General features: G+C 46.5%; 1 protein-coding gene across 2 annotated transcripts in view; it reads left to right on the forward strand.

Moving 5' to 3' along the window:
• The window catches only part of LOC142309909 (membrane-spanning 4-domains subfamily A member 4A-like), a 184838-nt gene that overhangs the window by 78109 nt on the left and 81094 nt on the right, over positions 1–25635 (forward strand). The window lies entirely within an intron of this gene.

The following is a 25635-nucleotide window of genomic DNA, read 5'->3' on the forward strand; positions in this document are numbered from 1 at the left end:
AAGTGCTGCTGTCAGGAGCGAGGTACATTACCTGCGGTGACGATCTCCTGCACTGCGGACCGCAGACCTGTCACTGAGTTCAATGACCTTTATAGCTAAGTATTGCGAGAGCCTGTGACGTCACCGCTAGTCACAGTCTCGGGCTGCAGTGAGAGATGTGAAGCGGTGGCCATGGAAGACAGTGTCAGCGCTGAGGTCGGGAGGGCGGGACTTCATCACCGCAGGTAAGACGAGCGGGGCCATGCGTGTGGAGTGCGAGGTGGGCGGAGCCTAGCGGGGTAATGTGTGCAGAGTGCCAGGTGGGCGGAGCCTAGTGGGGCCATGTGTGCAGAGTGCCAGGTGGGCGGAGCCTAGCGGGGTAATGTGTGCAGAGTGCCAGGTGGGCGGAGCCTAGCGGGGTAATGTGTACAGAGTGCCAGGTGGGCAGAGCCTAGCGGGGCCATGTGTGCAGAGTGCTAGGTGGGCGGAGCCTAGCGGGGCCATGTGTGCAGAGTGCCAGGTGGGCGGAGCCTAGCGGGGCCATGTGTGCAGAGTGCCAGGTGGGCGGAGCCTAGCGGGGTAATGTGTGCAGAGTACCCGGTGGGCGGAGCCTAGCGGTGCCATGTGTGCAGAGTGCCAAGTGGGCGGAGCCTAGCGGGACCATGTGTGCAGAGTGCCAGGTGGGTGGAGCCTAGCGGGGCAATGTGTGCAGGGTGCCAGGTGGGCGGAGCCTAGCGGGGCCATGTGTGCAGAGTGCTAGGTGGGCAGAGCCTAACGGGGCCATGTGTGCGAGCGGCGGAGTTGAAAAAGCCACGCTTTTGCTGATAGAACGTAACTCGAACTTTCGAGCTTTTAGCAAAAAGCTCGAGTTCGAGCTCTAGTAATGACATCAACACCCTACAGTGCCTACAAGTAGTATTCAACCCCCTGCAGATTTAGCAGGTTTGATAAGATGCAAATAAGTTAGAGCCTGCAAACTTCAAACAAGAGCAGGATTTATTAACAGATGCATAAATCTTACAAACCAACAAGTTATGTTGCTCAGTTAAATTTTAATAAATTTTCAACATAAAAGTGTGGGTCAATTATTATTCAACCCCTAGGTTTAATATTTTGTGGAATAACCCTTGTTTGCAATTACAGCTAATAATCATCTTTTAAAAGACCTGATCAGGCCGGCACAGGTCTCTGGAGTTATCTTGGCCCACTCCTCCATGCAGATCTTCTCCAAGTTATCTAGGTTCTTTGGGTGTCTCATGTGGACTTTAATCTTGAGCTCCTTCCACAAGTTTTCAATTGGGTTAAGGTCACGAGACTGACTAGGCCACTGCAACACCTTGATTTTTTCACTCTTGAACCAGGCCTTGGTTTTCTTGGCTGTGTGCTTTGGGTCGTTGTCTTGTTGGAAGATGAAATGACGACCCATCTTAAGATCCTTGATGTAGGAGTGGAGGTTCTTGGCCAAAATCTCCAGGTAGGCCGTGCTATCCATCTTCCCATGGATGCGGACCAGATGGCCAGGCCCCTTGGCTGAGAAACAGCCCCACAGCATGATGCTGCCACCACCATGCTTGACTGTAGGGATGGTATTCTTGGGGTCGTATGCAGTGCCATCCAGTCTCCAAAAGTCACGTGTGTGGTTGGCACCAAAGATTTCGATCTTGGTCTCATCAGACCAGAGAACCTTGAACCAGTCTGCCTCAGAGTCATCCAAGTGATCATGAGCAAACTGTAGACGAGCCTTGACATGACGCTTTGAAAGTAAAGGTACCTTACGGGCTCGTCTGGAACGGAGACCATTGCGGTGGAGTACGTTACTTATGGTATTGACTGAAACCAATGTCCCCACTGCCATGAGATCTTCCCGGAGCTCCTTCCTTGTTGTCCTTGGGTTAGCCTTGACTCTTCGGACAAGCCTGGCCTCGGCACGGGTGGAAACTTTCAAAGGCTGTCCAGGCCGTGGAAGGCTAACAGTAGTTCCATAAGCCTTCCACTTCCGGATGATGCTCCCAACAGTGGAGACAGGTAGGCCCAACTCCTTGGAAAGGGTTTTGTACCCCATGCCAGCCTTGTGACCCTCCACGATCTTGTCTCTGATGGCCTTGGAATGCTCCTTTGTCTTTCCCATGTTGACCAAGTATGAGTGCTGTTCACAAGTTTGGGGAGGGTCTTAATTAGTCAGAAAAGGCTGGAAAAAGAGATAATTAATCCAAACATGTGAAGCTCATTGTTCTTTGTGCCTGAAATACTTCTTAATACTTTAGGGGAACCAAACAGAATTCTGGTGGATTGAGGGGTTGAATAATAAATGACACTCTGAATAAACTTTTCACAATTTAAAAAAAAAAAAAAAAAAAAGAAATAACATTCTTTTTTGCTGCAGTGCATTTCACAATTCCAGGCTGATCTACAGTCCAAATGTCACAATGCCAAGTTAATTCCGAATGTGTAAACCTGCTAAATCTGCAGGGGGTTGAATACTACTTGTAGGCACTGTATATAAGCTGTGCTTAATTATTACGCAACTTCCTTTCCTTTGGCAAAATGGGTCAGAAGACATATTTGACTGGCTCTGAAAAGTCCAAAATTGTGAGATGTCTTGCAGAGGGATGCAGCAGTCTTGAAATTGACAAACTTTTGAAGCGTGATCACCAAACAATCAAGCGTTTCATGGCAAATAGCTAACAGGGTTGCAAGAAGCGTGTTGGGCAAAAAAGGCGCAAAATAACTGCCCATGAATTGAGGAAAATCAAGCGTGAAGCTGGTAAGATGCCATTTGCCACCAGTTTGGCCATATTTCAGAGCTGCAACGTTACTGAAGTATCAAAAAGCACAAGGTGTGCCATACTCAGGGACATGGCCAAGGTAAGGAAGGCTGAAAAACTACCACCTTTGAACAAGGAACATAAGATAAACCGTCAAGACTGGGTCAAGAAATATCTTAAGAAAGATTTTTCAAAGGTTTTATGGACTGATGACATGAGAGTGACTCTTGATGGGCCAGATGGATGGGCCAGAGGCTGGATCAGAAAAGGGCAGAGAGCTCCACTCCGTCTCAGATGCCCGCAAGGTGGAGGTGGGGTACTGGTATGGGCTGGTATCATCAAAGATGAACTTGTGGGACCTTTTTGGGTTGAGGATGGAGTGAAGCTTAACTCCCAGACCAACTGCCAGTTTCTGGAGTACAACTTCTTCAAGCAGTGGTACAGGAAGAAGTCGGTATTGTTCAAGAAAAACATGATTTTCATGCAGGACAATGCTCCATCACATGCATCTAACTACTCCACAGCGTGGCTGGCCAGTAAAGGTCTAAAAAATTAAAAAATAATGACATGGCCCCCTTGTTCACCTGATCTGAACACCATAGAGAACCTGTGGTCCCTCATAAAATGTAAGATCTACAGGGAGGGAAAACAGTCCACCTCTCAGAACAGTGTCTGGGAGTCTGTGGTGGCTGCTGCACGTAATGTTGATCGTAAACAGATCAAGCAACTGACAGAATCTATGGATGGTAGGCTGTTGAGTGTCATCATAAAGAGAGGTGACTATATTGGTCACTAATTTTTGGGGGTTCTGTTTTTGCATGTCAGAAATGTTTATTTCTAAATTTTGTCCAGTTATATTGGTTTACCTGGTGAAAATAAATAAGTGAGATCGGAATATATTTGGTTTTTATTAAGTTGCCTAATAATTCTCCACAGTAATAGTTACCTGCACAAATAGATATCCTCCTAAGATCTCCAAATCTAAAAAAAAACCACTCCAACTTCCAAAAATATTAAGCTTTGATATTTATTAGTCTTTTGGGTTGATTGAGAACATAGTTGTTGATCAATGATAAAAAAAATCCTCTAAAATACAACTTGCCTAATAATTCTGCACACAGTGTAGCGTAAATCCTGCTGAAATGTACAGGTGACTGATACTTCAAAGCTCAAAACTCCAGTTCTCACAAGGTCTGATTGTGTCTCCATTTGGCTCTCTGTCTGCTAACATAATTTTGCTGCCCGGGGTATTTATTTAGTACATTGGCATTCTGGCTCATTTTGGTGATCTAGCTCACTTAATTCTGTTCATCAAATAGAGACGGCTCTTTTGGATTCTAAATGGCTCCCACACACAGCGAGATCACTAATGAGGTCACTGGTGCATCACAAAAACCGTGACTCAGCAGCGAACTCGCTAGCGATGTCGCTTAGTGCGCAACTGTCATGTTGTGAATACAGACACATGCCAGTCCGAGCATGCCACATGTACACATTTAGTATTTGGTCAGTTTTTCTTATCCAGTATTTGTAAGCAGACCAAAAAGCAGACCTGGCACACAAACCTCACCAGCTCACATTCTATATCACCCCATCAGTGAATTTTGTTTTTATATGGTCATGCCGAACAACATGTGCTACATCACAGGTTGCAGCTGACGTCATTATATCATTATATATATATATATATTTTTTTTACAGCTTTTGATATGCATAGCATGTAATATATTAGATAGATGATAGATAGAGATAGAGTTGATGGATGGATAGATAGATAGACAGATAGATCATGCATGTGGAGTAATAAATAATGATATGTCCCATACATTACACACCATAGAATATATATATATATATATATATATATATATATATATATATATACATACAAACACAAATATGCATATTATTTATATGCCTACACAGTATAGTGCAGACCAGGGCAAGGGGCGGCCCGCGGGCCACATCCGGCCCGCCTACTCTCTGTGACAGGCCCGCCTGGCTCATCGCGTCCTTGCTGGCCGGTCAGTGATGAGGACAATCTGACCTGTTGTCCAGAGCTCCAGTCTCCGGGAGACCCGTGGTCAGATTGCCCTCATCACATGCTGCGTGCCTGGCAGGCAACAGAGGACAGATCCTGCAGAGCTGAACAGTCAGTGTAGGCAGCGGAACGCAGGAATCTCTCCTCTGTTCCCTGCCCGACACCTTTCTCTGTGACACACGCGCGCCCTGATATCGTCAGTACGGTGCGCGTGTGTCTTTTGAAAAGTTCCCGCCCGGCAGGAGAAGAAGCTGCAGCGGTGGGGCCTGTACGGAGAGAAGCAGCGGCGGGGGCTCCTAGGAATACAGCGTCGGCGCAGCCTGGGCATGTGAAAGAGAAGCCGCTCAGCGGGGGGCTCGTACGGAGGTGCCTGAGGAGGGGACAATAAGAAGAGAAAGGTGAGTGATTACTAGTAACCTGCGGGGACAATAGGGGGTGGGCGGGGGGGAGGTGGGGTAACTGTTGACAAATATTTGGGGTGTAGTGGTTTAGTATATGGGAATGTAGTTTTACAGGTGTGGTATATGGGGGGGTATAGTGGTGTAGTATAGAGTGGTGTAGTATAATAGGGGTGTAGTGGTGTAGTATAATACAGGTGTATATAGGGGTGTAGTATAATACTACACCCTATATACACCTGTATTAGACTACACCCCTATATACACCTGTATTATACTACACCACTACAGCCCTATATACACCTGTATTATACTACACCCCTATATACACCTGTATTATACTACACCTCTATATACACCTGTATTATACTACACCCCTATATACACCTGTATTATACTACACCCCTATATACACCTGTATTATACTACACCCCTATATGCACCTGTATTATACTACACCCCTATATACACCTGGATTATACTACACCCGTATATACACCTGTATTATACTACACCACTATATACTACACCTGTATTATACTACACCACTACACCCCTATATACACCTGTATTATACTACACCCCTATATACACCTGTATAATACAGGTGCATATAGGGGTGTAGTGGTGTAGTATAATACAGGTGTAGTATATAGTGGTGTAGTATAATACAGGTGTATATACGGGTGTAGTATAATCCAGGTGTATATACGGGTGTAGTGGTGTAGTATAATACAGGTGTATATAGGGATATAGTGGTGTAGTATAATACAGGTGTATATAGGGGTGTAGTGGTGTAGTATAATACAGGTGTATATAGGGGTGTAGTCTAATACAGGTGTATATAGGGGTGTAGTCTGATACAGGTGTATATAGGGGTGTAGTGCTGTAGTATAATACAGGTGTAGTATATAGGAGTGTAGTATAATACAGGTGTATATAGGGGTGTAGTGCTGTAGTATAATACAGGTGTATATAGGGGTGTAGTGGTGTAGTATAATACAAGTGTAGTATAATACAAGTGTAGTATATAGGGGTGTAGTGATGTAGGTTATCACAAGTGTAGTATATAGTGATGTAGTGGTGCAGTTTATTACAGGTGTAGTATATAGTGATGTAGTATATTACAGGTGTATATAGGGGTGTAGTGATGTAGTATATAGTGGTGTAGTGATGTAGTATATAGTGGTATAGTATATAGAGGGGTAGTTTATTACAGGTGTAGAGTATAGGGATGTATATTACAGGTGTAGTATGTGGCGGGTGTAGTGATATAGTATATGGGGATTGTGTGTGTATGTATGTATACATTGTGTGTATGTGTATATATATTATATACACACAATATATATATACGTGTGTGTATATATATATATATGTAGAACCGAGTTATTTATATTAGTCCGGCCCTCTAAAACCATCCCAACTTCTCATGCGGCCCCATGGGAAAATTAATTGCCCACCCCTGGTATAGTGTGTGTAATGTGCAGGCTGTATTTTTATATACTACTCTCCAACCCTGACATATGTGCTCATCTGTGTGAAGGTCTTCAGGAGTTCTGCAAACTGTTCTCACCAATCAAACATTAAAGTCCGCTTTACACGCTACAACATCGCTAATCCGATGTTGTTGGGGTCACGGAATTTGTGACGCACATCCGGCCGCATTAGCGATGTCGTTGTGTGTGAAACCTATGAGCGATTTTGAATCGTCGCAAAAACGTTCAAAATCGCTCATCGGTGACATGGGGGTCCCTTCTCAATTATCGTTGCTGCTTAAGGCACGATGTAGTTCGTCATTCATGCGGCACCACACATCGCTATGTGTGACACTGCTGGAACGAGGAACCTCTCCTTACCTGCGTCCCGCCTGCAATGAGGAAGGAAGGAGGTGGGCGGGATGTTCGTCCCACATATCTCCACCCCTCCGCTTTGATTGGGCGGCCGGTTAGTGACGTCGCTGTGACACCGAACGAACCGCCCCCCTTAGAAAGGAGGCGGTTCACCGGTCACAGCGATGTCGCTAGGTAGTTAAGCACGTGTGACGGGTCCGGGAGATGCTATGTGCCACGGGCAGCGATTTGCCCGTGTCGCACAACCGATGGGGGCGGATACGCACGCTAGCGATATCGGTAACGATATCGCAGCGTGTAAAGCGGCCTTAACAGCAATGGAGCTCAGCTATGCAGTAGAGATGAGCGAGCCTCTAGAGGCTCGAGTTCGGTTCGTCGAACAGAGGCCGCGTTTGAGTTTGGTTCGGCGAGCCTTTCGAGGAACCTCTCGAACCCCATTGAAAACAATGGGAGGCAATCACAAACATATAAAAACACATAGAAAACACGTTCAAAGGTGTCCAAAAGGTGACAAACAACTCACAACAGATCACAAACACATGGGAAAGTGACAAGGTCATATACTCATGCGAAAACAAAACCGCAGGACGAGGAAAAAGAGGAGGAGACACAGATATAGGCATGTCATACCCTTCTAAAATCATGTAAAACACCGCAAGGGGACTCCAAGCAGAGTCTCCCTTTTTTCCAAAAATTGGGCCCCACAGACACCCCTTCAGTGGCAGCACTTGTTGTGCCCCAGTTGTACACTTCACAGGTACATGTGCATCAAGCACATTCCAAAATACGCCAGCCTTAACTGTCCCCTGGATGACACCGGGGTAGGTAGCAAAGTCTTTGCTGAACCAAGACTTGTTCATCTTGGCTCATTTTTAAAAACACAGCAAAAGGAACTCCTAGCAGAGTCTCCCTTTTTTCCAAAAATTGGGCCCCACAGACACCACTTCAGTGGCATCACTTGTGCCCCAGTTGCAAACTGGATGTTTTGATTTGCATGAAGCACATTCAAAAATACGCCAGCCTTAACTGTCCCCTGGATGACACCGGGGTAGGTAGCAAAGTCTTTGCTGAACCAAGACTTGTTCATCTTAGCACAGTTTTAGAAGCACAGCAAGGAGACTCCAAGCAGAGTCTCCCTTTTTTCCAAAAATTGGGCCCCACAGACACCACTTCAGTGGCATCCCTTGTGTCCCAGTTGCAAACTGGATGTTTTGATTTCCATCAAGCACATTCCTAAATACGCCAGCCTTTACTCTCCCCAGGATGACACAGGGGTAGTAAAGTCCTTGCAAATCCATGACTTGTTCATCTTGATGAACGTTAGGCTGTCCACATTGTCACTGGACAGACGCGTGCACTTATCTGTCAGCCCACACCCAGCAGCACTGAAGACACGTTCAGAGACAACGCTGGCTGCGGGACATGACAAGATCTCCAAGGCGTAAGTGGCGAGCTCAGGCCATTTTTCAAGATTTGAAGCCCAAAAGGAGCAAGGCTCCAGTTGCAAAGTCATGGCATCGATGTTCATTTGGAGATACTCCTGTATTATCCGCTCCAGCCGTTGACTATGTGTCAGACTTCTTGTCTCTTGTGGCCTTGCATTGGATGGTCTAAAAAAATTATGAAACGATTCCATAAAATTGCTGTTACCAGCACCAGATACGGTGTTTCTGGTACGGTTTGACTGATGCACCAGGGCTCGGCGGTGCTGCCACAGTCGCTGTAACATGTGGAGAGTCGAATTCCAGCGTGTCGGCACATCGCATTTCAGGCGATGAACCGGCAGGCCAAAAGACATCTGGAGCGATACAAGTTGGTCAGCTGTGGCGGTTGAACGGCGGAAGTGAGCAGAGAGTGACCGTGCCCTGTGCAGAAGACCATCTAGGTCGGGATAGTGGGTTTAAAATTGCTGGACAACAAGGTTCAACACGTGAGCCATACAAGGCATGTGTGTCACCCTTCCCCAGGGTAGGGCCGCACCCAGGTTTGCAGCATTGTTGCACACGGCCTTCCCTGGCTGCAGGCTGAGTGGAGACAACTGTGACGACACAGACTTTTTCAATGTGTGTCGTGGGTTAAATTTCTTACATTAGCCAGACGTATTGTTCTTCTGTGTGTTAACTCATGTTTGCTAAACTATTGTTTCTCCAGACCCTTCTGAGCAATCATTGTAATGTAGTTGTGTATTGCTAATCTAATGTAAATTACCTCAGTGGCCATTGTCTAGTCCATTCCAGACTACATGTAGATATTCTCAGTCTTTCTATCTACATCATTTAAATGAACATTATCCATGCAGCTTGAAATTCATCCAATAAGAGAAGCAACCTTGTACAACCAATCCGCTAAGGGCACAGTATATCCGAAGGGAAGACTATGGCTATAAAAAGGGACTTCTTTAAGTCACCAGTTGTTGATGGATGCTGATTGATCCAGTCTAAGCTCTTAGGAGCTGGCTAGGGGATCATAACCAGGATACCTTGTGGACTCAGTCTAGGGACTTTGGCTCCGACTAGAGGATCACTTGGCTACATGGCTTAAACATACGGACTCCGATTCCGATTGGAGACCATAACCACAGTCTAGGAATTTCGACTCCGGCTGCCAGGATTATATCATCATACCAGAGACTCTTGCTACATGCTTACCCATCTAGGACCTGCGGATCCGATTGGCAAGCCATAACCTGGATTATAACACTATATGGACTGCAGCATTAAATGCAAGGATTCGGCTGTGATACCAAACACTACATAAGGAAGGAATCCAGCTTGGGACAACCCAGTCATCTGACTACAGACGTTGCAGTCCTCAGCCAGCTTCCTAAATCTGGCGTTATTCCTTTCTCGGTGGGTGCCCACTGAAAGCGGGGTGCTGCTGGATTGGAGTAAGTAGCCCTGAAAGCTCTGAGGCACGGACATTCTAATCCCTGGTGAGCCAGTGGAAGGGTGAGACTCTGTTGCCTGTTACATTTGTGTGTTTTGCTGGTTATGTGTTATGTGCCGTTAATTGTTTAGGGATCCAATAAAGTCTTAATATTGTGATTCCCTCACCCTGTGTTGTCTGAGTAGTGTTCTGCCCATGGTTAAGGAGGTCGTGCGTTCAGTTGGGATGAGCCCTAAGCCACGCTGTCTTTCTAAAGGCGGCTGGGCCAGCGGACATGAGCACCCACTGAGCCCTGTGTCTCCACAATTGGTGGCAGCAGTGGGATGCTACTCAGCCTGGTTTATTTAGGGGAGCTGCAGAGGACTGGTGTTCGCGGACTCTGTCCAGGGCTCAACAACCAGGGAGGCACATAAGCATACCCAGCAGGCCATAGGGGAGGCATTCAGGTTTCGTACGATGCCATGTCCAACTCCACCAGCTCAGCCACGGGACAAGGACCAGAGAGGAGTTACGACCGCAGCAGTAAATGGATGCTACAGGATCTGTGCTAGATGCAAAAGATTGACTACAGATACGCTGACACTCGGTCAGACTTGATCCAGAAATTAGTCAGTTGGGATGTCCAGAATGATGCAGAGGACAAGGAGGATCCCGCCGATATTGACCCAGAGGATTTAAACTATGTGCCACATCATGGATCTAATGACAATCGGGAATCAACTTGGTCCAAAATGGCCCATGACACAGCATTGTTGGCTGCATTGGGGCCTAAATCCTCAAGAAAAGAGAGGGCTTGGGTTCTGGAATATGTTTATGGGGTTCCAGCTGCCGTACTGCTAACACCAGCCGCTCGAGAAGGATGGTCCCGCTACCCAGCAGAAGCTGCAGCAAAACAAAGGTCTACAAACAAAGCCTGTGACTTGCCCAATCTATGGCGCTGTTATACATGTGGGTGTCATGGACATATGGATAAAGATTGTCTCCAAAACCGAGGCCCCAGACTTGGAGGCCATCTGCCAGCTCAGCCGGTCAAGGTCTGTGACATACAGAGCCAGGGACTACGAGACATTGGTTCCTCCATTACCCTGGTAAGCTCAGTTATTGTTTCCCCAGAAGACCATTTACCAGATTCCCAATTATCCATCTCCCTGGCTGAAGGCTAGTGCTCGGACATCCCTCCGGCATGTGTGCAGTTGGACCTAAGGACCGACCAGGGAGAGGTCGAGGTGGAGCTCGTGGACAGCCTCCCCACACCTGGTATTTTGGGGACTAACCAGGAAGCGATCAATGTGGGGCTTGTGAACAGCCTCTCCATACCTGTCATTGTGGAGACTGACCAGAGCAAGGCTAATGTGGAGCTTATGAACAGCATCCCCACACCTGTTATTTCGGGGACTAACCAGGAGGAAATTGAAGTGGGCTTCATGGATGGCCCCACCAAGCCTGTTGTTTCGGATACCACCCAGAGGGAAGTGGAAGTAGGGCTTGTGGATTACCTGCTCAACCAGTCATTTTGAAGAATGACCTAGGACAAGGACTATCCAGCCAGTATGTTACCGCCATCACCTGCAGCCAAGCCAAACACCATCCTTGTGCAGGTGTTTCTACCAACCCATCCGAGGGGAACCCTCCTCCTCAATCTTCAGCCTCCTCCTCAGATGCAACGAATGTGAGTACCTCAGACCCAACTGTGGCCATTAACTGGGGGGAGATAGATCGTAAGGAATTCAGGGAAGCCCAACTCACGGACCCCACCTTAGTGCTTGTCTGCAATATGGCTGCTCAATCTGGGGGAGGTAATCAGGGGGAGGTGTATAGATGTGAGCCTCTGTTGCTGACCTCACCATTAAAAAGGACAATGCCGTCAAGAGGAGAAGGGTGATAAGAGGCCTACCACGTCTAGCCATCCCATCAACAACAAACCTCGTCAAGATTCAGCCATTTTCCCATCTGGCTAATTAAGAAGGGGGAGGAATGTGACAACACAGACTTTTTCAATGTGTGTCGTGGGTTAAATTTCTTAAATTAGCCAGACGTATTGTTCTTCTGTGTGTTAACTCATGTTTGCTAAACTATTGTTTCTCCAGACCCTTCCGAGCAATCATTGTAATGTAGTTGTGTATTGCTAATCTAATGTAAATTACATCAGTGGCCATTGTCTAGTCTGTGCATTCCAGACTACATGTAGATATTCTCAGTCTTTCTATCCACATCATTTAAATGAACATTATCCATGCAGCTTGAAATTCATCCAATAAGAGAAGCAACCTTGAACAACCAATCCGCTAAGGGCACAGTATATCCGAAGGGAAGACTATGGCTATAAAAAGGGACTTCTTTAAGTCACCAGTTGTTGATGGATGCTGATTGATCCAGTCTAAGCTCTTAGGAGCTGGCTAGGGGATTATAACCAGGATACCTTGCGGACTCAGTCTATGGACTTTGGCTCCGACTAGAGGATCACTTGGCTACATGGCTTCAACCTACAGACTCCGATTCCGATTGGAGACCATAACCACAGTCTAGGAATTTCGACTCCGACTGCCAGGATTATATCAACATACTAGAGACTCTTGCTACATGCTTACCCATCTAGGACCTGCGGATCCGATTGGCAAGCCATAACCTGGATTATAACACTATATGGACTTCAGCATTAAATTCAAGGATTCGGCTGTGATACCAAGGACTACATAAGGAAGGAATCCAGCTTGGGACAACCCAGTCATCTGACTACAGACGTTGCAGTCCTCAGCCAGCTTCCTAAATCTGGCGTTATTCATTTCTCGGTGGGTGCCCGCTGAAAGCGGGGTGCTGCTGGATTGGAGTAAGTAGCCCTGGAAGCTCTGAGGCACGGACATTCTAATCCCTGGTGAGCCAGCGGAAGGGTGAGACTCTGTTGCCTGTTACATTTGTGTGTTTTGCTGGTTATGTGTTATGTGCCATTAATTGTTTAGGGATCCAATAAAGTCTTAATATTGTGATTCCCTCACCTTGTGTTGTCTGAGTAGTGTTCCGCCCACGGTTAAGGAGGTCGTGCGTTCAGTTGGGATGAGCCCTAAGCCACGCTGTCTTTCTAAAGGCGGCTGGGTCAGCGGACATGAGCACCCACTGAGCCCCGTGTCTCCACAATTGGTGGCAGCAGTGGGATACTACTCAGCCTGGTTTATTTAGGGGAGCTGCAGAGGACTGGTGTTCGCGGACTCTGTCCAGGGCTCAACAACCAGGGAGGCACATAAGCATACCCAGCAGGCCATAGGGGAGGCATACAGGTTTCGTACGCTGCCATGTCTACGGTTAAGGAGGTCGTGTGCTCAGTTGGGATGAGCCCTGAGCCACGCTGTCTTTCTAAAGGCAGCCGGACCAGTGGACAAGAGCACCCACTGAGCCCCGTGTCTCCACAACAACCATTTACTAAACTCGCTCGCAAGAGCTTACCACAACTCCTCCGTTGTGTGACTTTTATTTCCAAGACATTTCAAGGTAAAGACCGCCTGATGCTGTTGAGCTCTGCTGCCAGCATAGTAAGGAGGTGTGCGGGATTCCTTGTGCGCAGTTATAACATGGGTGGCCTGACCAGGCAGGCTTGGGGCGGAGGTTGGGGACCCAGACGAGGTTGTGGAAGCAGAAGCAGTGGAGGAAGTTCGATGTACAGAGGATTGACGCACAAGTCGTGGGGACGGCAAGACTTGTTCAGCAGACCCTTCTCCATCTGTCACCATAGTTACCCAGTGCCCAGTCAGTGACATGTAACGCCCCTGTCCATGCTTACTGGTCCAAGTATCGGTGGTGAAATGCCCCTGTTGAAGATGGGATACAAGGTATTCCCTCGATCTGATCGTTGTTCCGAATTAAAATGTCGTTTGTGCACGGCGAAAAAGAATAATAATTAATTGGAAATCAATTATAACTCTTCCTCTCACGACCAAGGCTGAGGCAAGACTGAAAATCTTTATTCTCGGACAATTAGACCACGAAGTAAAAGGGGTGTAAACAAAAGTTTTAGTCCAATCAAGTATCGTAGGTCAGGGCTTCATGACGTAGAGAGATCTGCATATTCTCCGTGGATTGGTCAGTCCAGGCTTCAGGAATTTCTTTGTCCATCTGTCTTGGGTGTAGAACAGGAAATGGTGGCCATCTTCAAGCTATACATATATATATATATCCTAGTATATACTGAGTCTAAGGAAAATACACTGAATATGCAATATACTTATATAAACGTATTAGTAAAAGAATAAAAGAGAACAAAGACATGCATAGATATGTGTGTTAGTTTACATCTTACTAAACTATATACCTGAGTCTATGAAATGGCTGAATTAAGTATTTTTGGATACTCAATTCTTTATCCTCAACAGTCCCCCCTAAAGACTTATTTCTGCCATTTCTAAATTCTAAGGGTACTGTGTTCCCTTAGGAAGAGAGGTAGAAAGACTTATCGGAAAACCTGCCTAACTGAACATTGAGGCATTGGTGGAGAGGGGAAGTGGTTTTTTTTCACCGGTTTGAGACCAAGGACTCCTAGGCGAGTCCTCACCCTTTGTAGTTGGACTTTCCCATGTCCCAAGGTTCTCTAAGTCCTCTCTTCTAACAGTTTATTCTAGCAGAATCGTTTTGTAACTGGGGGAGAGGGTCGTGTTGGTCTTTATGGGCATGTCGTCTGTCATATCTAGGTCTTCTGTTTCGAGTAAAGGAAAGGTCCCTCCTAATGTGACTTCAGCTGTTTTGGAAAATATTTTCTTCAAACACGGAATTACACAAACCAGAATGGCTAATAATATAACTAATACTATACTTAAGGCGGTCCCTATCTGGATCAACCAGCCTTTAAAAGAACTCGTCCATCCAAAATAATCTCCCCAAGGGTCGGTCACTCCTGAATTTTTCTTTAATTCTTCAGACAGTGTAGTAAGTTTCTTTATAGCTAAGGTGACCTTCCCATCCACTCCAGTGTTATCTGGTATATATGTGCAACAAACATCCCCCACCATTTTACAGACTCCACCTTTCTCTGCGAGGATCATATCCAAAGCCATTCTGTTTTGATAAGCCATGATGGAAGTCGGATCTAGTTGTTCTGCCAGTCCCTGTAAGGCGTCACGTGTATAATTAACAAAACGTTGCTGATTATAGTAGATGTAGTTAATCCAGTCTACATTTTTATTTACAGTAATTATGGGGATAATGGATTCGAACCCCGCCCTGACTTGGTCTCTAGCTTTATATTCGTCAGGGACCCCCCTAGGCACTCCAATAGCATCAATGTAAACATGTGGGTCAAAAGAGCCTTTAGGTGTATTTCTACTGGTATGGTCATCATCTGCACTCCGTCGAGTCCGTAAGTTGATTTTGATGTGTGCTATAAAGTCATTTTCTTTGACAGTGTGGTCAGCGGGGGCTATGTGTATAGGCATAAGTGCCTTAGCTAAAGTGCATTCTCCCGTCCAATTTCCTTCTACTCGTGATCGAATTTTCATATCCCCACAAATCCAAAACACATCTGCCACGGACTGTACCTGGTTAATTAAGTGATCATGGGTGAGATTGCTATAGGACCCACAGAACCCATCTCGAAATCTACCCATATCTCTCCCCTGACCACTCACATTATAACAGGTATAGTTGCCAGGGTATATAGTAATGCCTTTCCCAGGGGAGAAGGCCTTAGCTACTATCGGGTATCTCTTTTTCCATTCTTCACATGCATTACCCTCAGTCATATTTGTAAACAGACTAACAAGACATAATTCAGCTTCGTAATCTAAATTCAGTGGGACAGTTCCTAAATGAGGTCTGGCTCCTGCACATACATAACAGTCTGACCTGTTAGCTTGGTGTACTGTATATTTCATCCATTCTAACCACAGGTTGGTGTCTGTATAACCCTGTTCAACTGCATATACATCTTCCATTGTGGGATTAGCTATGGCTACCATACTGTGAAAGGTCTGAATATGTGTAAGCATTCGAAATACTGGTAGAACTTTTGTCATCTGTAATAACCTAAATTTTCCCAACTGCGTACAACCATTGTGTCCACCCTTTATATGTGTACCCAGAAGGTATATACCTTCATCCTGTGATTGGGAGTGTTCTATGTTGAGAACTAAAGGGTTTCACTGGTTATTCGTAGTACATGTTCTAGTGGCTGGTGCACGGGAGAGTGTCATCCTGGTAAGTAAAGATCTGCCCTTCTCATCCCGTTTATTTAAGGCTACACTTGGTTTGTATCCCCAATTTTCACCAGTATTCCACCCAACAGCCTTCCATGAGCTACATGTGTCTCCATATCCACCTCCTGTAACACACATGTACTGTTGCCCCTGTCTCAAGTGTGCCTGACATCCCATTTGGGGGGCCCGTCCTAGTTGACATTTCATGATATCACAGTAATCAAATGTAAAAGTGACAACTTGTGTCGAACTATTGTACCAAAACGTAACCACATCATTTGTTTTAGTAACAGTGGCCTGAGACCACACAGATTTTGTGCAAAGGATAAGTATTAGCAGGACACTCAGTGCAGCTCTGGTGGAACGGGCCTTCGTATCTGGGCTCCAGACAATTCTTCCTGACGTGTTTTTTAACCACCACCCACTCTCCTGGTTTCAATGTGTGGGTGGCTAGATCTGTGTCAGGATCTGGAAGAGAAGAGAAAACTGCTGCATGTGTTTTAGTTAACTCTCGACTTAGTTCAATAACAAACTGCACAACTGAGTTATGGTGGTCAGACAAATTTTGAGGGAAATAGGACCCTAATCTGGGGACGGAACCAAAAAGTATTTCAAAGGGGGTTAGGCCATGTTTTGCAACAGGGGTGTTTCTGACATGGTACAGGACTATAGGGAGAAGTTCTGTCCAGGGCAGTGCACTGTCTTGTGAGGCCTTGAGCAGTTTGGTTTTCAGAGTTGAGTTCATCCTTTCCACTTTCCCACTGCTCTGGGGATGATAAGGAGTATGCAGTCCGAGACTTGCTCCAAGCATATTCCACAGTTCTTGGTAAATGTTAGCTGTGAAGGCTGGTCCTTGATCGCTTTCGATGACTTCTGGCATTCCAAACCTGCACACGGTTTCCGTGATGAGCCGTTTAGCTGTGACTCTTGCAGTCATGTTGACTACCGGGTAGGCCTCGGGCCAACTGGAAAAGATGTCAACAACTACCAAAACATACTCGTACTTCCCCACTTTGGGTAGTTGGATGTGGTCCACTTGTATCCTTTGAAATGGATAAAGAGGCTTCGCCAGATGTTTTTGTGGTGTCTTCTCTGTTCGTGCAGGATTACATGTTATGCAAGTCTGGCAGCTTCTGGTGTACGCGGATATTGCTGAGGAAATTCCTGGTGCGTAGTAGAACTTCTGGATGAGTGCCAACATTTGATTCTTCCCTCTGTGCGTACAACCATGGGCCCATGCTACTACTGCAGGGAACATTCTTCTTGGTAGACAGACTCGACCCTCAAGCTTCCATAGTTTCCAATCCACTTTGGCTCCCATCTTCTTCCATTCTTGTCTTTCATCATATGGAGCATGGATCTGTTCCGATATGAGTTTATCATATGGAGTCCTCCCCACCTTGTTGCCTGAGTCTTCTGGCTGTGTAGTCTTCCCCGTCCTGGTTATTACCATAAGTAGAATATCCGCCAATTCTTCCGGTTTCTCTCGTGCTGCCGTCTTCGCTAGTTCATCAGCATAATGATTGCCAAGTGCTTCTGGGCTGTCCAGCCGTCCATGCGCTCTGACTTTCATGACAGCTATCTCTCTGGGCATCTGAACTGCCTGCAACAGTCTCTGGACAAGTACCGCATTCTTCACTGGAGTTCCAGTTGAGTTAATGAGTCCTCTGTGCAACCATAGCAGTCCAAAATCGTGTACAACCCCAAAGGCATACCTGCTGTCAGTATAGATGTTGACTCTTTTCCCTTCTGCCGCTTCACATGCCTTGATGAGAGCTACCAATTCTGCTTCTTGTGCTGACATGTGGGATGGTATGGCTCCCGATGTAATTGGCTGATCCAGAGTGGTCACAGCAAATCCCGTGTAGAACTTGCCGCCATCCCTGTACCGAGAACCATCTGTCCACAAAGTAAGATCTGCATCCGGCAAAGGTGTTTCAGATACTTGACAAGGTGTAGTAGTTTCCTTTTCCATCTCCTTTAAGCAATCATGGCTGCAAACAGGGACATCAACCATGTCGCAGGAGCTGCAGTGTTCATGGGCTTCATGCTGACATATGGGGTAGTCCCCCCTAGAAAGCGGAAGAAGAGTGGCGGGATTCAAGGTGGTACATCGCTGTAGAGTAACGTTGTCAGGAAGTAGTAGGGAGCACTGAAGACGAAGGTGACGTTGGGCGGACAGGTGTCTTGGTTGAGTCTGGTCAAGAATCGCCTTCAAATCATGGGGTGCTTGAACCACCGTGGGGTGGCCAAGGGTAATGTCGGCCGTTTTGTCAAGAAGAAGATATGCAGCATGGACCGCACGAAGACAGGTGGGGGAGGCCCTTGCCACAGGGTCAAGTCTGCAAGAGTAGTATCCAACTGGGCGTTTTCTGGAGCCATGGTCTTGTGTTAACACTCCAGAGGCATGGCCATCAATCTCATGAAGAAAAAGAGTAAATGGCAAAGCATAGTTCGGAAGGCCCAATGCTGGGGCTGTTAAGATGGCGTCTTTGAGTTTCTCGAAAGCCCAATTTCGTTTGTCATAATCCTCAGGAGAGTCGTTGTATGTGATATGATTGGTCTTGACAGCATCGTACAACGGTTGCATGATCCTGGAAGCGTCTGGTATCCATTGTCTGCAATAAGTGATGAGGCCTAAGAAGGCTTGCAGTTGTTTGATATTCCTGGGAAAAGATAAAGCATCAATGGCCTCTTTCCTGTCCTCCGTAAGATGCTTACAGCCTGGTGAAATACAATGACCAAGGAATACGACTTTGGGTTGGCACCACTGAACCTTTGCCTTAGAGACCTTACAATTTTGGGCTGCAAGGAACTGGAGCAAAGATACGGAAAAGCCGTAGCAGTCTTGTTCACTCCCAGCACAGAGGAGTAGATCATCCACATACTGTAAAAGAGCCACTTCTGGATGTTCTTGCTGCCATGGTGAGAGAATGATAGACATTGCTTGAGTGAACTTATTGGGACTGTTTTGTGCTCCTTGTGGAATGACTGTCCATGTATACTGGCCTCTTTGGAAGGTGAAAGCGAACAGATATTGACAGTCCGGATGTAGAGGTACACTGAAGAAAGCGTTGGCGAGATCAATGACAGTGAAAACGGTCGCTGAGGGTGGGATCTGTCCAAGAAGAGTATGTGGATTAGGTACCACTGGGGTTTCCAACAGAGTAGCAGCATTGACGGCCCTCAAATCTTGCACTAACCAAAACTTAGGAGCTTCTCCTTTAGATGTCTTCTTTTTGACAGGAAACAACGGCGTATTGCATGGCGAAACACAGCGAATGAGGGCCCCGTTTTCAAGGAGAGCTGATATTTGCAGTTTGAGTGATTCTTCCTGGATGGATTTCAGAGGATATTGCGGCACTCGAGGTAGCTGGGCCCCAGGTTTAAGACGCACCATAACGGGAGGTACTTGCAGACGGCCAACATCTTCGGGACCCGTTGACCATAGAGACTGTGGTATAAGAGCTATAACACTGTCAGGTATTCCATACAAGGGATCGTCTTGATACAAGAGCATCATAGGCAATGCTGAGACAATACACACATCTTCAATTCCCTCCGGTGTATTGGGATTGTAGAAAGATACCGTCATGCCATCGGAGTCGAAATTAATGTTGGCTCGGAAATGGTGTAAGAGGTCGGCACCAAGAAGATTAATGGGGCAGGTAGGCGACACCAGGAGTCTGGTCAAAACTTCAGGGAAAGGACCGATTGGGACCGGCACCAGTAGGGTGACTGCAGAGCAAGGAGAAAAGGCACTTGTGGTAGAAGCCATGGTAGGTTCAGGCGTGCCTGACCATCATTGTGGCTGTTGTTGGGCCTGGTTCTGGACAACTTGTTGAGATTCCAGATATGGTCTCCTTAGTTGTCTTCTATCACCGTTCCGAGAGTAATACCTATTAGGTGGCACTCAACAATCCCGTTTGATATGTCCTTCTCTTCCGCACCTAAAGCAAGGGCCTCTGACTCCTCTCTGGTCAGGGTAGTTTTGAAATTGTGGTGAAGGTTCAGCTGTAGTCTGATGGATGGCAGGAGGGTATACTTGCATAGGAAATGGTGATACATTAGACATAACGTATTGAGGGTTCTCAGAGTCCTCTTCCGCCAGGAGAACCATCGCCTTCTTGGAGGGTTTCATATTCTTCTGGAAGCTTTTTGCAATAATAATAGCATCTGTCATGGTAGCATTTTCAATTTCCGGGCGAGTCTTCATTATATTGTTCCTAAGCTCCTCCCTCAGACCAGCGACAAAGGCTTGTGACAAAAGCTGAGCCTGTGGTTTAATCTGTTGTGAGAATCCAAGGTCTGCGAACATCTGGGTGAGTCTGGAAGCGTATTTTTCAACTGACTCTGCTTGATCTTGAGTCACATCCTTAAGGCTGGTGGCTTGATCAGATAAACGATCTTGTGCCCAGGATTTCAACTGTTCACAAAAAGTGACACCGGATTGCCAGGTTTCTTCAGAAGACAGGCGAGAATCATTCAGGGCCCCTTCCATGACTGGCCAATAAGAGTCTCCTGCTTTAATTTGGGCCAATGACATTAAATCTTGCCATGTAGCTGCGTACATCTTCTGGATCTGTACGATACGGCGGTAAAATGGCATAGGTTGGGCCTCTGGGTCTGGCAGTGTGGAGACTAAGGTAGCTGCCTGTCCAGGAGTAAACTTTATGTACATCAAGGGTTCTGAGTCGTCCTTATCAAGTACGGCTTTCTGTGTCCGGACTGGTACTTGATCATCACTTGCATCTTCAACCATAATAGGTAGGTAGTTTCCTGGAGATGATAGTGGGTTTGGATGGGCGAACATATCCTTGGAGGGCATCCTGGAGTGCCTTAACAGTCGCTTCCAAACTTCCGACTAGACGAATGTCTTGCAAATTCAACATCTGGCCATGGATTAGGGGCATTATGGTTTTAACAATCTCGTTTGCACAAGCTCGGATAGGGAATCCGAAAATTCCAGCCGAAATGGCGGGCAAGGCTATTGACCGTAAAGGCATTTGGGCCTGAGAGGCCTGGGAAGCGTGTAGAATGGCTGCTTCGACTGCCTCTCGGAGGATCCGGCAACTGGTGTCATGTTGATTGGAATCATAAAGTGGGCCAACTGCATGAATGACTAGATTGCAGGGCAAGTTGCCTGGGCCTGTAATAGCAATACGTCCTGGTTGGACAGGGCCTTGTGTATGTACTAGAGCTTCTGAATCACGTTAAATAGATTCGCCTCCAGCCTTGACTATGCGAGCACCTAGGCCACCACTGTGGTGCAGGTGGCCATTGGCAGGATTAACCACGGCTCCTACAGACATGGTAGTGATGGCTCCTTTTCCAACTGAGAGGAGGAGTGTGCCATTGGCACAGGCATAATAACGCTGAAAGACAGGGTCCCACTCCTCGGATATGGTAGAAAATGAATCCTGTGATCCTCCATCTGTATGGGGATTATCATAAGCCACACCGTCCTGTGCATAAGTAACACCCTCCTGTCCGGGTGGATCCAGATCAATAAGCTCATGTGACAGTGCAGAACGGGTAGTATGTGGTAGGGAGTGGGACCTATGAGGTTGCAAAACTGGAGGTGCCACTGAGGATGCTGAAAGATTGGGACAAAGCAAACCGGGTTCAGGCACCGGGCTATAATAGGTGCCGGCTGGGGTGATGACTGGACAAAGTAATTGTGGTTTATGAGGTGTAGCAAGATGGCCACCACAGGAAGTTCCAGGCATCTGACTTCCGGGAGTATTGCCATGTTGGGACACTATGGGTGTACTGGGAGGGGCAGAAGCTACGGGCGGTGCCAGGGGCGTTACTTTTAAGGGCTCTAAACTAGTTTGCATTACAGCATGCAAAGGAGGGGTTTGGTTAATACCGGATACAGCAGCTCCTAGAGAAGGAGAACGATGGGTCACAGTTGAAGTAAGACATGTAGTGACGTCAGAAACAGCAACAGGCAAAGAGGGGTAAAGGGGGGGACTGTAAGCTATAGCAGGCAGTGAATGAGGTCTTTGTCCTCCACAATTATAACAAACACCACAATAATCAGGATTTTGGCAATCACAAACAGGGCATATCCATCCACCTGGACCAACGCCTGAATCGGCCGCGGAGCTATTGTAAGACGGCGGCAATGAGGTTTGTGAATCTATCACTTGAACCTTTGATTTTTCACTTAAAACATAACCATACAATTTAACATCTCCTTGGTCCACTTTAATCTCCTGCCAGCCCTCTTTCTGTAACACCGCAGCTGTCCGAAACCAAGCCCTTGCTGTATCTAACAGATTATTATCTTCAAGTATCCCCTTATTGGCGATCAATATAGACTTCCATACACTGGGCTGCAGCCTGCCACCTGGTGGTAATCCAACAATTTTACACAATTTCTTACAATTTTTCGTATATTTTTTCCCTTCTCGTTTTCCAACTAGAATACTAGCGCTCTCGGCATCCTCCGGAAGAACCGTTTTCCTTCTGAACAAAGTATACATAGTGCTAAATTGGACCGACCGTTCCAACCGAACCCTCTTCCCACTTCCCTACTATGCAATAAGGACACACTTAGACGTCCAACGCGTGAATACAAAAACCGTTCCTTCACGCGTCCCTATTTCCGGCGTCTCACATAGCAGTGCATGAGTTAATACTCAGGGGAATACGCTGGTTCAAAACACTTTTCTCCACCACCGGAATCCCTCCCCCTCTTTCCCGTGTACGAGGACGCACTTTTTCAGCGTCCAACACGTGGATACTAATACCGTTCTCCACGTGTTCCTATTTCCGGCTATAAACACAGAAATCGATGCGTTTTATATAAAAAAAAAACACTGGGGGACACGCCAATTCCCTTATCTCTCTGTTCCAAAAACAAACCAACGATTACAAAATGCTGAAAAACGCATAAACTAGTTAATTTCTCTCAAATCCAAACCAAGATAACACTTGTTTTTCTTTCAAATCATTACAACTTGCTGTACTATACAAAGGCTGCAGCCACCTCCACTGACCCCTCCTCTCTCCAAAGAGCTGCGCTGTTTTAACCCCCGGTGTCTGCCTCTTCCCTCTTCCACCCCCCTTCTCCTCCACAGAACAAAGACAGCGGCTGCGTCTATGTGGGCACTATTAACCCCCCTGCTTTCTAACACACACAAACTTTCCTCTTAGTGAAGAAATGCAGGCAGTGGGTGATTAACTATCAACCCCCCTTCTTCCTTTGTTCACAGCGAAGAAGAAAAAACTACAGGCAATTAACTCTTTGAAAACTAGATCAGAGCGTAGAATCTACAAGCTATCTATGAAGCTAAAAACACCGTTCACAATTAGCAATAAAAAAACAAACGATCAGATCGTATGACCCACGGACCCTATGACGCTATGGGGTCTGGGTCCGTCTCTTTGTTCTTAGACTACCGGCGAAAGATTCAAGCCCGCTAAGGGTCAATAGCGTCAACCACTTCCTCAGTTCAGGGATCATACCTTTCGCCACAAATCTCCGAAATCGCAGGCAGTACTCATATACATTATATATGACACTTAACTGCGATTTTGAGTGATCAGCTCCTGTTTCGGCGGCCTGTGGGTACTAGGAAACGATCCCTCGGATCCGAGATAGAAGTTCAGCCAATCTTTCTTACGGTATCTCAGCAGTGCCTCCAATTTGTTGAAGATGGGATACAAGGTATTCCCTCTATCTGATCGTTGTTCCGAATTAAAATGTCGTTTGTGCACGGCGAAAAAGAATAATAATTAATTGGAAATCAATTATAACTCTTCCTCTCACGACCAAGGCTGAGGCAAGACTGAAAATCTTTATTCTCAGACAATTAGACCACGAAGTAAAAGGGGTGTAAACAAAAGTTTTAGTCCAATCAAGTATCGTAGGTCAGGGCTTCATGACGTAGAGAGATCTGCATATTCTCCGTGGATTGGTCAGTCCAGGCTTCAGGAATTTCTTTGTCCATCTGTCTTGGGTGTAGAACAGGAAATGGTGGCCATCTTCAAGCTATACATATATATATATATATATATCCTAGTATATACTGAGTCTAAGGAAAATACACTGAATATGCAATATACTTATATAAACGTATTAGTAAAAGAATAAAAGAGAACAAAGACATGCATAGATATGTGTGTTAGTTTACATCTTACTAAACTATATACCTGAGTCTATGAAATGGCTGAATTAAGTATTTTTGGATACTCAATTCTTTATCCTCAACACACCCTGTCACACACAGAGTTTCTCAAGGAAGCGGTGATGTTGTGTGCGACATGCTGGTGTAGCGCAGGCACACCTTTCTTGGAGAAGTAGTGGTGACTGGGCATCTGGTACTGGGGCACTGCGACGAACATAAGGTCTCGAAAATCCTCTGTGTCCACCAGGCGGAAAGGCATCATTTCGGTAGCCAAGAGCTTACAGAGGGATAAAGTCAACCTCTTAGCTTTGTCATGGCTCAGAGGAAATGGCCTTTTATTTGTCCAGATCTGAGGGACCGAGATCAGGCTGCTGTGTGGAGATGGTGGTGAGTAGGGTGTCCCTGGAAAACTGCAGGTCTGTGAGGAAAGTGCAGGCGGAGACATGATGTTGCCTTCATCCAAAGTTGGTGCTCTTGATGTCTGAGAGAGCTCTACACCTGCACTTGTTTCCCCTTCCAAACCAAGTGACGACCTTCCAAGCAAACTGCCTGTTGCGGTTAAAGTGGTGGAAAGTCTGCATGAAAAAACCTGTGTGACAGCTGTCCCCACAGTCATAGAAGATGAAGAGCACGCGGATGCACTTGAAGGGGCAGGCGGTGGTTGGCCCGCTCCGCTAGGCCGCATTGTAGCACAGTGAGCTTCCCACTGGGACTTATGCTTGTTATTCATGTGACGATTCATGGAAGAAGTTGTCAAACTAGTGAGGTTTTGGCCTCTACTTATAAATTGCCGACACATTTTACAGATCACATGATTTGGGAGATCCTTTGCAAGGTCAAAAAAGGACCAAGCTAGGCAAGGCTTAGAGTCCATGCGACCTGCAGAGCCACCTCGACTTGTGCTCAGAGGCAGAGTTGTGGCTGAGGATGCAGTTGTTCACGTGCTTCCAGTACTCCGACTCTGTCCAGGAAGGCGCAAGGTAACTTCGTCGTCAGTTGCATCCTCCTCCACCGCCTCTGGTGACCTCCTCGAGTGCATGACTGTGGGTTGACAGTAAGTGGGATCTGGAACTTTATCATCAAGTGTTGGGTTTGCACTCCCCTCGCCCTCAGACCTAACCTCTTCCTGCCCTGACTCAATAGTTAAGTTGTCATCCCAATCTGGTATCTGCATCTCGTCGTCATCAGTATGTTTCTCATTGTCTCAACCAACAGGTGTTACAGTTTGGGAATGAGGGTCTACAGTATGCTCAGAAACTTGGTCATCAGGGCCTGAATCTGACTCACAAAGCTTCTGGGCATCACTGCAAACCATTTCCTGGTCTGTACTCACTGTAGCTTGGGAGCAGAACTCTGATTCCCAGGCTATAGTGTGACTAAACAGCTCTGCAGACTGAGC

This window comes from Anomaloglossus baeobatrachus, chromosome 5 (assembly GCF_048569485.1).
Source record: "Anomaloglossus baeobatrachus isolate aAnoBae1 chromosome 5, aAnoBae1.hap1, whole genome shotgun sequence".
Classification (NCBI taxonomy): Eukaryota; Metazoa; Chordata; class Amphibia; order Anura; family Aromobatidae; genus Anomaloglossus; species Anomaloglossus baeobatrachus.